The sequence below is a fragment of the Arvicola amphibius genome, chromosome 7, assembly GCF_903992535.2.
Source record: "Arvicola amphibius chromosome 7, mArvAmp1.2, whole genome shotgun sequence".
NCBI lineage: Eukaryota > Metazoa > Chordata > Mammalia > Rodentia > Cricetidae > Arvicola > Arvicola amphibius.
In genome coordinates, this window is record NC_052053.1 from 24,706,307 (window position 1) to 24,722,312 (window position 16,006).

Sequence of the window (16,006 nt, forward strand, 5' to 3'; positions counted from 1 at the left end):
TTGCGGTTGCTATCTTAAGGGCGTATTCAAGTAACAGTTACTTCATGACTACTTAGCCTTACGGGTTAATGTTTACAAAGTGCTTTGAACTTCTTGGAAAAAAAAAAAAGAATGTTTTGGTTGGCACCGGACCATACTTGTCAAGGTACACAAATTCCTCCCATTTCCATCTTCCAGCTGCCAGGACTGTGCCCTCCCTTCTTTGCAAGGCTGGATTCTCCCATTAATCCTGTCCTTCCTGCCTCCTGTAGACTGCTCCGGCACAGGTACGATGGGAGGACGGGGTGGGAACAGAGTAAACTTTTCACAGATTCTTTAAAGACTCCGGGGTGGGGTGGGGCGGAGGAAGTCTGGAGAAGTGGAAATAAGGAGCCTGGTCAAGCCATGGGAGAAGCTACAGGATGCACAACTCTTCCATGAGGCAGCATCAAGCTCAGTCCAGCTGGGCAAACAACAAAGGTGTAGAGACAGTATATGCCAAAGTTGCCTGTGTGGGTTTTAAGTGGATTCCACACATGCCTCGACGAGCGTCTGGATCTTAGTTCTGTTATAAAGTACTCATAAGCCAGATCCCTTTTATATGGGCAAGACTTCTATCTCTGCCTGCAGCTTTCACTATTCATGTTTCGTGGCTGGGAACAGCAGTGTGTAAGTCCGCATATGGTCGGCTAAGGTGGTTGTGGTTTCTCACCTGTTTGCCACCGCCTGCAAACACAGTGTCTTAGGTCTTAGGAAGGTGACGGTTACAAAGGTGACATGTCCTTTGGTGGGCAAAGCTATGGTTTCTATGGAGAATGCATGTCCATCAGAGTAAAGTAAATTCAAACAAAAGAGGTTTTGAGCCCGGAGGTTGCGACAGATTAAGTTGCAGCTAATGACACACAGTAAAGCTTTCAAAGCAGCCAGTGCAGTTGCGGGCTGCAAATAAATAGAACAGCTCCCCGTGGAAGAGCTTGCTTTAAAGGCAGCAACAACGCCTATTTTCTGCATTGAAGCAACTTGTTTTCTAACGGAGACCGTGAGGTTCTCCGTGTGGGTGGAAATTTTCCATAATACATATTTATACCATAACTGCTGTCCATGTGGCACATTTGCTCTCTCGAAACTGTTTCTAGGGACTGGAAATGAATGTCATGTGGGCAAAAACCAACATGGTATTCCGTTAAAGAGACAGACCACCTCCCAAAATATGATGCTTGTTCTGCTTTAAAGAAAAACTCAGGTAAGTCAGTCTGGCTTTAACTGAGTGCTACAAAGTAAACTAGAAGCAGGTCTTTAGATTTAAAAAAAATTATACACAGAAACTTCCTTCTAACTGGGACACGTTCATTCTATACCTGGAAAACAAAAACACATAGAGTAAAATTTGTACTTAGAGGATAATAAGCGGCTTTGGCATTCTAAAAGCTCCCAGTCCACATGAAAGAAAGCCACAAGAAAAACATCTGCTTGGGAGGGACCCCAGATAAGAAAGGCTTTCTCTCCCCCTTAATTCATCAGTGAGCAAATTCCCCATTTGGACAGGACTGGGGACTTGCATAAGCAGCATCGAATTATTTATTTATTTATTTTCTGTCTATTTATGATGTTAGTCCCCGCTGTGAAAGAATAGATGGGCTATCCTTGAGAGAAAATGAGATGGGTAGAAGGGGCTAGGGCCAGACTCTTTCCTTTTCTCTCTGTAAGTGTCTTGTGGCATTACAGGGGGCTGTGAATTCCAGTGGATGGAGTAGACCCAGACCTCATTGGTTCCGGCTTTGAGAGCAGGAGGTGATCTCATTGACGTTTGCCCACTATAGTCTTATGGTAAGTTTGATTGGGAAAAGTGGGGACTGAGTCTCAGCACGCATTGCTCTAGTTGATTTGAGGGAAAGGAGAAATTGAACACATTTTAATGAAGTATTGTGTATTAAGATAAATAAATTATTGCTGGGATTTTTTCATTTGTGTGCTTAGTGAGTAAGGTGACTCGCTCTTTGGAGTTTCTTTTCTAAATATTTTGGATTTCCATGCTTTGCTTGAAGATCTGTTTATATATATATATATACACATATGTATATATAAAATAGCATATGGCCAGTGGATTTGCTGGTGGGTATATCTTGTGTCAGGGCAAATGCTGGGCTTATGACATGTAGTTAATATTTTTATCACAGTCACAAAGGTTTAATAAATATGGGATTATGTTATCACTGCAAGAATGGCAGCAACAAGAGAGCCAATTAGAAGTCAAGCAGAAACTGACTGCACACCAGAACTCAAATATGGTGTTCTGATGATTTAAACAGGCAACTGCAACTAGTGAGAATGTACTCTGTGTGCATATGTTTACATGTACATATGGATGTGTGTGTGCGCACATGCGTGTGCGTGTGTGGACATCAGCTCTTCTGGTCCTTTCCACCCTGTATCAACTGCAGAGAACAGTCAATTAAACATTTTAATTGACAGGCTATCACTTTTTGTGGCTGCTACAAGAACAAGCCAGCAAAGTCCTTGCTTTTAGATGCTCTCTGTGAGACAGGCCTGACTGAGTTGCTCAGAGCTCAGCCAGGAACAACCGACAGTCAAGTTACCAGCAAAATAGGTTTACTTCAAGCCAGACATAGTGTTCCCTGTTGTGTCTGAGTTACATTTTAGGGTTGGACCACCAGGGGTCAGGCTACTGTGTCCAGAGAGCCTTCGTTAAGGACTCTTTCCTGTCTTAAAAGGAAGACACAGCACAGTGGATCTCAACTGATGCATGAAGCCCCCTGGAAAAGTCGTGAGGGTCAAAAACCAATGTTTATGGGTAGCTTCTATTCTGGGCAGTGGATGAGGATAGCCCTGGGGATATATCTCAGGGCTAGCATGCTGCCATAGCATATTTGAGGTCCTGGGTTAGAGCTACACCACTGAAAGCCATGATCTAAATAGGAGACACATTTCCTCACCAGCACGTGTTTTTTTTTTTTTTTCCCCTAAGAATAATAGTGAGCAACCAAGACGGCACCAGTAGCTACAATTATAATTGATCCAGCAATGGTATTTCCGTCAATAGTTCAATTGATTTTCCATGGGAAGATCATTGTGAGAGCCACTAAAAGAGAACAAAGTAAAGAGCTTCCAATTCTGTGATTTGTTCGTGTTTACCACTCACCATGTGTGGAGATTATGTGTGAAGAGAAACATGGTAAGATAAAGGAAGAGTCCTGGGATCAAGTTAAAGAAGCTAGCAATGCTGTGCACAGTGTGCGCGGTCTACCAGCTGGCCGACTTCTATTGCAGTTGATCCCACGTTACTCTCAGAATCGCAGCTCCTAGAGTAAAACAAACAGCGCTGATATCTCAGGTGCTTTTCTTAAAGACAAAGATGGAATTGGGGGGACTCGTACAATCTGGCCACATTGTCCCAGCTTCTCCTCATCCAGACTCCTCCTTCAGTTTCCATCTACTCTAGCATGGAGTATTAAATTCTTTTTTTTTTTGGTTTTTCGAGACAGGGTTTCTCTGCAGCTTTAGAGCCTATCCTGGAGCTAGCTCTTGTAGACCAGGCTGGTCTCGAACTCACAGAGATCCGCCTGCCTCTGCCTCCCGAGTGCTGGGATTAAAGGCGTGCGCCACCACCGCCCGGCTTAAATTCTTATTTTACATTTTTCCACTGACAGAATAGTTCTTGAATGAGAAATTTTGTTTGAAATTTTGTTTGTTTAGTTTCCACAAACAAAATTTTTAACTTAAGTATATAGTTTCCTTCCTTCCTTCCTTCCTTCCTTCCTTCCTTCCTTCCTTCCTTCCTTTCTTCCTTCCTTTCTTTTTCTTTTAGTTTTTTTGAGATAAGATTTCTTTGTGTAGCTTTGGAGCCTATCCTGAAACTAGTTATTGTAGATCAGGCTGACCTCGAACTCACAGACATCCACCTACCTCTGTCTCCTGAGTGCAGGGATTAGAGGCGTGTGCCACCACCTCCCAGCAAGTATACAGTTCTTAGCACATTACCAGTGCTTTTCTATCTCTAGGTGCTATTGGTACATTCTCATGTTTACAATCACTGAAGGTATTTCAGACAAAAGGGCTGACAAAAGTGGCTACCGTTTTTGGACTTCTGTCATCTGCTGGGTTCCATTGTGTTAGAAACCCCACTAAAAAGGTATTGATGTTGCTGTTTCCACATGAATTTGAAACGAAATACCAAACAGCTGGAAAACATTTCAGCATTTCTACATAAAAAAATTGATGCCCCATTAATTTGTTTCAAATTATTTCTAGAGAACCTTCAAATATAATGAAGAGAGAGTAAAATGGAAATTCTATCTAGATTTGCCTCTGTATAATTTACAGTGATACCATTTTTTTCTCGCCTCAGTTACTGCTTCAGTAAGAACAAGGCTATGTCAGTTATGCCAGTCTATGTTCGTAGCTTAGAATAAACATTATTATAGCTTCAAGCTATCACGTATGTCTACTCCCTGCATATCTAGCCAGACCCCTTACCTAGTAGACACAAAGTTGTGAAGTTCCTAGCTAGCAAATTTCTTCATGTCATATCCTGCCCAGCAAATTAGAAGCCTGCCGCAGGGTTAGATATTATTAGAGTTTGCTAGAGTCTTTCTCTTATGGGAATCACATTATTGTATTGATATGAATATACATATGAATATATGTATGTATGTATAAATTATTCCACGCTACCTCAAATTAGAGTCAAAGTTTAAATCCATGGCTTTCCTTCTTCCATAATCTGTTTCCAATTCTATAGTACATAGCACATCTGCTGTTCTGAGCCCCACTGGTAATCCTGCTCAGGTTGTTCTTTGATTCAAGATTTCTACTTCATCTTATTGTAAATACAAAGTTAATAGCTAAGGGACTGATTCAGTTTTCACTTGTGATCTCTTCAGTGGAAGAGATGGATAGTTCATGTTGTTTCTACTTTTATTGAAGAGATTACTGAATAGTCAACTTGTCAGGAGCTTAGGTATTGGAACTAATGTTTTCTTTTTCAATTAAACTTTTCGAGATTTCTCTTTTCCTTTGGCAGATACTTGAGGTTTTGTTTTTCTATAAAACACAAAAAACACAACACAATTCAGTATTATGAAAGTTTCAATCTCAGTTCAGTATTGCCAGTCAAACAGAGGCTTCTGGGTATCCACTCCTTCTGGGATGCAATTTCCCTTTTCATCTCTTGGGTTTCTACAGTGTGAGGTGACCGGACCAAGGATGACAGGGTAATTATTTGTCCCTCTTATCTAATAGTGTAGTTATAGTCTGTCCTCCAGAAAGTATGTCCTGGTGCCCGGGACCCTCTGTGTAGAAAGCACCTACTTGAGAGTTCTCAGACACTTCCTTTATATATGGATTGCAGATCTTGCTCCAGTAAAATCTCATTCTTGCTATCATTTCTTGTCATCCTCTTGTTAACAACTGAATCTCCTTGGTGAAATTTCTCAAGGTATCACAAACTTAGCTACTTCCCCGAGTTGCTTGGCTCAAGGACACATATATGTGAGTAGCCCAGAACTGAGCCTTCTCTCTTTTCCTAGTCTTTTTCTTTCCTCAGACATGGGGAGGAGGATTGTTCAGGATAGTTCAAGTGCAGATGCGAAAGCTAGTGCTGACTCTTCTTTCCTACAGGTTTAAGATTGCTTCTCTTGTTGGCCCATGTACTTGGCTCCGGAGTGGATGGAAAAACTTTAGTAATACTTCCTTTTTCTCCCCACTCAGGCTGCCTTGTTCTTCCCCCTCCCCAGTCTTTTTTTAGATTTGACTAGTAAAGGGGGAGGGGTGTCACAATATGGCATGGAAGTTGAGAGCACAAGAGCCATTTACCTGTCCTTTGATAAGCTTTGTAGAAGGTGCCTTACTCCAGGTGTTATCAGTCGTCCCTCTTTTTAATCCTGATACTGGGCATCTATAACTACAACTCTGGCAATAGGAAAACATATACTCAATCACCCATTACATTGATGAACTTTGGGGGTATTGACTAACGTAAAATTGAAGCTTTCGGACCTGTATAAAGCCCCATTGAGAGAATGACAATGCAGAAAGGCATGGCTCTGCTCGTCTGTACTCTCAGGGTGTAGAAACAGAGACAGGAGGATTGAAATGTTGAGCCACACTTGGGCTTCATAGTGAGAACATGTCCCCCCCCCCATAAAAACAAAAACAAAAAAGAAGGAAAAGATAAGTTACAAGTTTAAATCTATTCCAAGAACCTATAGGACTCAAGAGTAAAACTTGGTGTCTAAGAGGATTGAAAACGTGTTCCCCAATGGGAGAAGAATGGGGGGTAATCAATACCACACAACTGCAGTGAAAACACAGAGATAACAGTACACCGTGCCACAGTGGTAGAACCCTCAGTCGTTGAGCCCTGCTCAGACGGTGAGCTAGAACAACAAAAGCCTTCACTGATTGCTGGTGGCACTGCAGAATGGCACAGTCACTTTGGAAGAGAGACTGGCAGCTTCTTGCAGAGCTAGATACGGTCTTTGCATAAAATCCAGCAATTGTGTTGCTTGGTGTTTTTCAAATAAGTTGAAAACTATGCTCCGCCTCATGCATGCACACATGCATATATTTAGAGTAATTTTGCTCAGAATTCCCAAAACACAGAAGAAACCACGGCATCCTTCAGCAAGCGAATGGGTAAACAATTGGTGATAGACACAGGCTGTGAAATATTAGCTGGAGCTAAAAGCCACATCTCTTGTTTATTGGGGGTGTGAAAAACATTGAGGAGACTTAGAGGCACGTTGCTAGATGAAACCAGCCAAGTTGAAAAGGTTTCACACACACACACACACACACACACACACACACACACACACAAAATCAGAGCAATGTGACAATGTGGTAGAGATGACAGGAGGGCACAGTAAAGGTCAGGGGTTTAGCAGGGAACAGAAATCAGTGGGTCTGAATACAGAGGACTTTAGGGTAGTGAAACCATTTTGTACAGTGCTACAGTGTTGATTGCTCATAACTATACCTTGGTCAAATGCGTAGAATATAAAGCAGCGGGAGTGAACGGTAACGTGAGCTATGGATTTGGGTGATGATGCTGTAACCTCTACACTGCTGTGATGCAGGACGTTGGTGAAGGTCAAGGCCTTGAGCCTGTGGTGACTGGACATATGGGACTCTGAACTTTTCACTCAATTTTGCTGTAATCTTAAGTCTGGCTTATCAAGTAAAATATGCTAAAACTTATTTTTTATATTAATAATACCATGATAGTCACATTTAGCCAGACACAGTGGACTTCATCATTTATACGGGACAGAATAATGTCATATGGCTCTCCTCCCTGATCAGAGGTTGTCTATAAAATCATAGGCATAGTTGATCCTCTACCTTCTGCCTCTATTTTATGTTTGTTAGAGTAGACCACACTGGTTTTGTACTCACAGAGATCTATCTGCCTCTGCCCCGTGAATGCTAAGGTGAAGGATGACCACCACTACACCTGCCTCTGCCTGATTTCATCCTGAGGCAACTGGGGAGCAGCGCTGTAGGTGCAAAGAATCCATTCCTTCCTGGAAACCTGGACCTGGACAGTGAGCATTTTATACTTTCAGTATTACGGAGAACCGTACATCACACTTAACTGTTCTGGGTGACGCAACTCTACAATGGCTATTACTCAGAAAAACAGCAGTCCCTGGAATTCTGTTTTCTTAGAAAACTTCGGTGTTCATATCTTGAGTTGGCTTTTAAAGTAGGTTGGGAGAATCAGAAGAAGCCCCAAATTGAAGCTGGCAAGTTAGACAGAATGGGGGCGTGGCTTCGTGTACTCCGTAAATTGTTTCTAGTAAACACAGAGATAACCGTGAGAGGCAGGGCTTACTTAAGATAAGGAGGCAGAGAGGAAACAGACTAGAGATTCAGATAGAGAAGAGAGGTCAGCTCCTCGGGAGGGGTGGGAGGTGCGGCAGCTGATCACACAGCTGAACCCAAAGGCAGAGTTGAACTGGTGTTTAGAGTAAACACCCACCTTAGAGCAGTTGATCCTCTTGGCTAGCTGGTCCAGTGCAGGGCAGCGCACAGCCCGACGGCAGGAACGGCCAGAGCTTCTGAGTTGCAGCATGTTGGGAAAAGACAGAGTGCTTCTCAAACGAGTCAGTTCTCAGAGAAGCTCTTTTTAAAGTAGATTATTATTATATTTCCACTTTGTCTCTAGAACATTCTCGATTAGATATTCTCAAAGGGCTGAGTCTTGGGGTACAGTCTAGCAAGTTCTCTCTGTTTTCACTGTTGACAGACTTTCTCATTGATGCGAAATTATAAACCAGGGGCAGAGGTAAGCAGCAAAAGCTAATGTAATTTGTCCATTTGCTATTGCTTTGCCATCTATAATCTAGATGTTTGGAAGTTTTCAGCTTTATTTTCAGTTGGACTTTCTGAAACATCTTATAGGAATATGTTCTTATTAGAACATGTTCATGGTTAATATACTCAAGTTTCTACTTCGTATTTTACCTATCTTTTCAAATTACTCTGAGACTCTACCTCGCTCATTTAAATGAGCCTGATTGCAACTGCTTAAAGCACAAAGTCCAACACTAAGTGAATATTTGTGTTGGTCACATAGCAAAGAATGTTGTTTCTTTTCATTTTTTAGAAGATATGCATTTAAAAAAAATTAAAAACATAAATAATTGTGTACATATACAAGTCATAATCTTGTACATTAACAGAGTGTTTAAGTACTATTTTCCATTGGGTCATCACTGAATTATTGTTTAGAGAATGTTTTCTATCCACTCAGTCTCAGGAGCCTGTATTGGGTTCCCCACCCAGGCTGAGAAGTTGGTTCTTGGATGGTGCAAACAAGCTGTCATTGATTTCCAGGGCATTAATCATCATGGCACACACAAAATTGCTCTGCTTTGCCACACTGAGCCAGAGAGATGATGCATGGGGATTCACACTCCTCCACTCTCGTCTTCTCTTTTCTCTCACCTCCACCTTCTCTCTGAAGGCAGTTTTGGCTGCCACCAAAAAAACTAGCGCAAATGCCAGATTTTCAAATGCAAATGGTGTTCTTCTTATTTCTGGAAACATCACATCTCTCAGGGCGGTCATCAGGGCATATGCCGACTGGTATCAGTGCTGGAATTTTGGTTGCAGTTTTGTAAATATCAGAGGTGCAATCAGAATTACAAAACCCTAATTGAAACTGGAATATAATCAGGTAGACTCAGGTGTTTCTGGAGTCATTAAGTGTGTTTACAAGCCGAAGCTGTTTCCACCTCATATATGCTTTTACCATATTGCATTAGCCCTGTCTTTTCCCTTCTGGGAATCCATGCTGTCGTTAACTTCTGATGTATATGCTTCCACCATTGCCTCTAGCTCTAACATCATCTATTCATTTAGCTGAAAGCCAGAGGGTGAGAGGGCTGGGGAGAACAAGCAACCATTGCTGGGTACTCTGTTTAGGCTTTAGAGGCTCAAGCGTAAAAACCAAGAAAGGGATTTTTGACCCTCAAAGAATGTAAGACCAGAGGGCCAGCCTTGTATGGCAGGAGAACTGTGGGCTGTGAGGGAACATAGACAATCATCATTTTAAACAATGCTTTGTGAGTTTCGCTTCATTAGATTCTACATACAAGTGAAATCACATGGTGTTTTGTGTTCCTGTGTCTGGCTTTTTTCACTCAGCAGGTTTTCCAGGGTCATCATTGGAGAAAGTGATCTATTCTCACCATGTGTTCCCATCATTCTTATTAAAGACTCATTCATTAAAAAAAAAAAAAACAAAACAAAACAAAAAAAAAAAAAAACGCTGCAAGGGAGACTTTGAAAAGGGTGGTTAGGGGGCATTCCTTGGAGCAGTGATGTAGAACCTTAAGGAGAAGGACCTAATGCTGAGAGGCATTCTGTTTCTAGGCCCTTCCCCATAGGACGTGCTGGGACTCCATAAACCCTAGAACCACAGAATTGGTATCCTCTAAAGCAACCAGGCCGGTTTTGACAAGCAATAGAGAAATGAGCACCTCAAATTTCTTTAATCTTGTTGACAATGTACAGCAATTTCCATCCCCCTGACTCAGAAACTTTGCAGGATCAGATGCAGTTAGAGCAGGAATTCCATTGTCTCTCATCATAGAAGTGAAGAGTTAGCTGGGAAACCCCGGTGATCTGGGATGCTATGAACATAGGGGTGTTTAACCACAGTGTAGGCCACTGAGGCTTTATTCTCGGTTTGCTGAAGTGGTGTCACCCCCAGTGGCCTTCCTGCTGAAGCAACCCTTGTACTGATGACTTGTGATTAAAGGGTACTTCAAAGATATCGAAGTAGTTGGCTCTCTGTTGTCTGACATGGTTTCCTTTTCTAAAACGAGAAAAAAAAATGATTGGGAAGACCAGGGCTGACAGTGAATCATACAAATTCTATGAACAATTTATCTACTGGTGAAATTAACTGCATTCCAAGTATCGGAGAATACTTGTAGGTGATTTTCCCCCTTCAATGACTTCATATAGGGCTAATTAAGGGCTCTTCATGTCCCTATGCAATCATTCCTGTGTCATTGAGAGTGTCGAGTGTGTAATTTACAGGGTCCTCTCATAGTTGATATAATTCCCATACACATTCGTTTATATTCACCACACAGAGATGGGCCAGGGGGATTTCGTTACTTGTCAGTCTCTTCATTTATTTCATATCCATTTATACCAAAGGGAACTGCAGTGGCTAAGTTAATGAAACATAGAGTGTGAATCCTTAACCACACACCGCACAAATCCTCTACTTTTTTAAGAAAGCTTCCACATTGAAAACATTCATGGTGATGAGAGCGCTTTTTTTTTTTTTTTTTTTTTTTTTTTTACAACTGAGAAATTGGTATCAGCTAAGGAAAGAAATAGAGATGTATTTTTTTTCCCTTGAAATGCTCAAAATTTACATGAGGTGAAACACTTGGTTTGCAACACGCCAAGTCAAGCCGAGCCACTCTGAAAGGACCAAAATATTTCATGTGTTTCTAAGCTACGTGGGTAGGTTAACCAACAGGAAAGACCAGGAGAAGCCTGAGTTATAGAGAAACTGCCCTTTACTCATCTGCGTTTACAAGCAGTGTGGCGATACTCCTGTCCTGAAATAATGACATTCAACTGGCCTAAAGTGATGCGGTTGCCATGGTTTCACTCTCGTAACGGGGGATGTCCTGAGCAACTCCACTGTTTTTCTCTCCCTTAAACTCCAACATTTCATACTTCTAGACAGAATATGGGTTTTTTTTTTAAAACAAACTTTTAAGAAACAGAAGACATTTTTGGGTAAGAAGATAAATGATTCTACTCACTCCGTCTTTTAACTGGCATTCCCTCCCCCTATAGAATTTGACTGGGAAAGCAAATGAGAAAATGGGGGCTCTTTCGACACACTTCAAACAATACCGAGTTTCCTAAAACTTGGGGTAAGATATGTGTTAGGTGCAAAGCTATCATAAGCAGGAACCTGGGCCTGTGGTTGATCAGTCATCTGTAATGCGCAGACAGCTTGTCACACCCAATGAAAACAACGAAGAAAGGGAAGCAAGCAGGGGAAGTGGGAAGGGGTGTATCACCATACAGATCTTAGTGGTCTCTGGGCATTTGGAAAATGCAGAAGTTATCATGTTGTTTTCAAAACCTTAATTTGCCTCTGTAAGAACCCCCAAGTATACCATTGACATTAGATATTTGAGAAAAAGGATGCCTTTATTCCTAAAAGCAAGGTTGTTTCTGTCCACGTCATGCCAATAATCAATACCTCTGGGTTCCTAGGGTATTTTAAACTAACATTTACTAAGTGCTACTGTGTCACACATTTCTCTAATAATTGAATTTAAACAATACCTGGCGAGGTTATTATTTTTATATAGCCATGAGCATACAGTAATAAGACAAAGCTACTGCTAGTATCTCTGCTGCATGCTGCCCTTATAAGGAACTTATAGGGAGCTTGCAGCATTAATTAGTCCTTTCCCCTGTCTCTCCGAACACTATCTGTGTGTCCCAGTGTCCACTCCACACACACATTTACCTTCTTCTTGGAGTTATCTCAAGACACTTAAGTTACTTCTTACCATCCTGTGGTCGTTTGCATAATACTTAACTCCTTGAATTGACCCTCAACTGTTTGACGTCTAAGAGATTTCTTTATGCTGTTCTGATTAGGTACTAAGTAGCAAATGAGCTCATGGCTTAATGGCTTTAATGATCAACAGCCTTCATCTTGTCCATGGATGTGCAGTTTGAGTAGGGCTCAGTGAAGATACATTGTCTTTACTCCACGTAGGGTTAGTGAAGGTGGTTCCGAGGCTAAAGGCTGGGGTTGGATCACATATGCCATGTTTGATCTTGTTCTCAACTGAGATAGCTGGAATCTAAATGCAGTCTTTCTATGAAGTAGCCTGACTTCCTCAGAACACAATGATTGACTTCCAAAGATCCTAGAAGAACTGAGAGGAACCTTTTATAGCTAGCTTGTGAACGTCACAATTCTTCATTTACGTCGGCTTAGCCAGACATCAGTAGAGAGAATGTCTCAAAATCTATAATGTAATGATGCCCTGTGGGATGGGATTTAAGGAGGACACCGTCTTTGAAATATGTGTTATAGTCAACTATACTTTCATTTCAGGCTCATCTCTCCATGCTCTAGACTTTTATTTCTCAGTTCTATCAACAGTACATTTTCAATTAATGTCCAGGAAATATATCCGTTGAATCAAATTTAAGAGGAGGCGGCTTTCTTCACTGAACTGACCTAACACAGATGCGAGGTGTGTAGCTCTTACAAAACAACCCCGATTCAACAGATATATTTCCTGGACATTAATTGAAAATGTACTGTTGATAAATACCAGTTGAGACTCCATGTTAAAGAATACATCTCCTGGCTAACCCTTGCAGAGTCAGTTGAGTATGAGAGACATACACAAGTGCATGGAAGGACACAGTCACAACCATGATTCAGAACTCACCAGTCTTGTGACTTTGTCTTTCTTATCCTCCTGTCCTGTTGTTTCTGCAAAGTCCTTCATCCTCTGTCCTGTTGGATCTCCCAGCCTATGGCAATTTCCTCTGCTTTCAGGAAATTGATACACTTACTCATTCCTGGCATTTCTTTACTTAAAATGATATTGCCTGGCTCCTGCAAGCCTCCCCACTTCACAGGTGTGTGTGTGTGTGTGTGTGTGTGTGTGAAATCCTATCTGTTTTTCCTTTCAGGACTTTTAATTTGAGCTTGCAAGATCCATAGGCTGTTCTCATGTTTCTAGTCTGGTTTAAGTAGAGTTAAGGCTAGCAATCAGTAAGTATCTGTAAAGAGGACTTGGAGTCAGGTATAAAACTCAAAAGGGCTTAATGTGCTCATGTTTAACTATATTTGGAAAACATCTATCAGATCAACGAAGACAATATCATTTTCTTACATTCTCTGATTGTGTGCACACCACTTCAGCCAGGAGTCTGTGTCCTGGCTACTTATGGGAGTCGTCTGACATGCAGTGTATATTAGTTCTTCACACAGACATATATTTATTCAGAGTATGTGCAGTTTCCTCCTCAAGGTTACAGCTATTTAAATTTTCTGAAGCATTACCTTTGAACAGATCTTAAAGGCAAATTTCAGCTACCCACCCATCTTTGTTTGCACATTTATCCTGACCGATAATATTCAGCAGTAGAGTATGACTTCATGGTAGTCACTAGAAGTTTCTACATCCAGGAAGAACAAGCAACTCAAAAGTGAGTTTCATAATATCATGGGAACCTTTGAATATTTGGGTCTGAGTCCCTGATGGAAACTGGTCCAAAGGGATGGTTGAATTCTCAATTCTCTAGAGTTCAAGCTGAGTCTTTAAGAATGTTTTTTTTTTTTTTGAAAACTATAAGATCATGGTGCTTTTTAATGTCTCATTGCCAATGGCTTTGGTAGAGTAAGAGAGAAAGAAAATTAAATTTCCCAATGTGACAAGGCTTTGTGGCTTAATTTCCAGCTCTTGAAGGTTGAGTACTGTTTTATGGAGTTGTACTGCAGTGCTGGTAATGAAATTAGGGTCAGACACAACTGGAAATTATTCCGACTCACTGTCATCATTGTCATGACATCATTCTCCTGGTCCCTGGAGATGAGTCAGAACCCTTGAGTCTTTCTCTTATTGCTTCTTAATCCCCAAAGTCACAAAGCCCTAAACTTCTATTGCTTGCTTTTTTGGAGGTGCTTCTTACTTCTTCTCCCTCCATTGCTTGGATTCAAGCGCTTATCACTCATTTTCAATATTCTATAGGAAAAATTGAACTATCTTCAGCCCTCCTTCCCATTATAAATGAACCACCAAATCAGTTCCCCCAAAATGAGTTAACTTCTGCCAAAATTAAAAAAAAAATTCTAATTGTGGTTTTTACTCTTGTGGTAGAATCAAGTCCAAATTATCTACCGCAGTAGATATGGACCCATATCCACAATGTCCAGTGAGGCGCTCAGATGTTATCACGTACACACTTCGCTTGTCCACAAACACCAAGCTGCACTTGTTACTGACCCTTCCACTCTGTGTTCTCCTCTTGACAACTCCCCTTATCTCACTGACCCTGGTCACTGTTTCTCGCTGTTAAAATTGCCTTTCTTTTTCAAAGGCAACTCTTATCCTCAAGTCAAGAAGCCAGTTACCTCTCTGTTTGGGCCCTTGAAAGAAGTTCTTTTCTTCTCTTGCTCTGCTGCGGAGCACAGTAGGGATGTTTCTCTAAATTGGCTCAAGCAGGGCAGAGCTGGAGTTTTCCATCCTCAGCCTCACTTTCTCAGAGTCAGGGGCAAGGGGCCGGCCTTACCTTGATGGAGTTCTTCGGAACTGGAATTTTCCACAGATCCTCTTTGAGAAGAGGTTAAGTCTGACACAGATCATCAACTTAATTTTTCTTCTGTATATAGAGTATGTAAAGCAAATGCAATATAAATGTGTGGTTGCTTTGGTATATAATTACTCAAGTTGAAGTTTTTAAATAAAAAGCCCAAAATGCCATCTCATAAAGGATGTTTAAAACATAGTAGACTAAGAACTTAGGTCATTGAGCTTCTACAGCAAGTACGAGCACCTTCTGATGCTGGCCCACACTAATAATTGAAAAATCCAAACCCAAAGTATGTTAATAGCATCAATGACTGGTTATTCAATATATCAGCATAGGAGTGTTTAAAAATTGTGGAATACCCAACCTTACCTTTATTTCCATAGTCATGTTTAGAACTGAAGTCTGCTGTCGTATGTTTATGAGAACAGGCACCTACAGTGTTTGTTTTACACTTTGGATACACAACGAAGTTCTGACAGATGAGTAAGAGAGCTGAGGTTTAGTGTTATAAAAATTATTGATTAAAATAATTATTTTTTTGAAGAAAAACTTTTTGTGTGTCTTCTTCTAAATCTTTCTTATACCAAAGGGTACAGATCTCAGAGCCAGCTCTCCTTGCATCTTGCCACAGTTTCTCAGTTACCTGCTGTAGGTTCGAATGGTGTATAATTTTCCCATCAGTGCCTTTTGGTATTTCATAATGTTTTGGGTAATGCTATTCATAGTAGCCCTGCTATTTGGCCTCTACCACACACACAGCTAATATTTTGGGCCCAGCTCTTCCTTGGAGCTTTGTGAACAGATGAAACATAAAGCAGGGAGGGGTACATCTCTCTTCCCCACTGCTGGACGCTTGCATCACGATGGAAAAAAGTGTTTCACTCCTTCTGAAGATAAAAAAATCTTCCTCTGTCTATTTCCGATCTTCAACAGTGAGACTAAATGATGTAGAATGACAGCTCTTCTCACCACGTCCATGCAGCTAAGCGAATCAAAGGGAGGATAGTGTGGCAGAAACCGTGGCCTCAGAACTGATGGATTTTGATACTGTCTTCTTCTAGCATGTTCTTGATGCCAAACACACGGAGACAGATAAGGCAATTTCGATTGTGTCCTCCCCCCCCCCCCATTTGCAAGAGGAGAATGGACTATACTGTGCTTTGTCCTCTTGGTC

General features: G+C 41.3%; 1 protein-coding gene across 2 annotated transcripts in view; it reads left to right on the forward strand.

Annotated features, from left to right (window-relative positions):
• The first annotated feature begins 166 nt into the window (after positions 1–166).
• LOC119819176 (cytohesin 1 interacting protein) overlaps positions 167–16,006 on the forward strand; it is a 63,149-nt gene continuing 47,309 nt past the window's right edge. The window contains exons 1-3 of one of the 2 annotated variants that reach the window (XM_038337236.2): positions 167–266; positions 1,116–1,222; positions 1,705–1,806. The gene's annotated coding sequence lies outside the window, so the exon portion shown is untranslated. Of the gene's footprint in view, positions 267–1,115; positions 1,223–1,704; positions 1,807–8,188; positions 8,288–16,006 lie in introns of those variants that run through there. The other variant, XM_038337237.2, reaches the window with a different exon arrangement.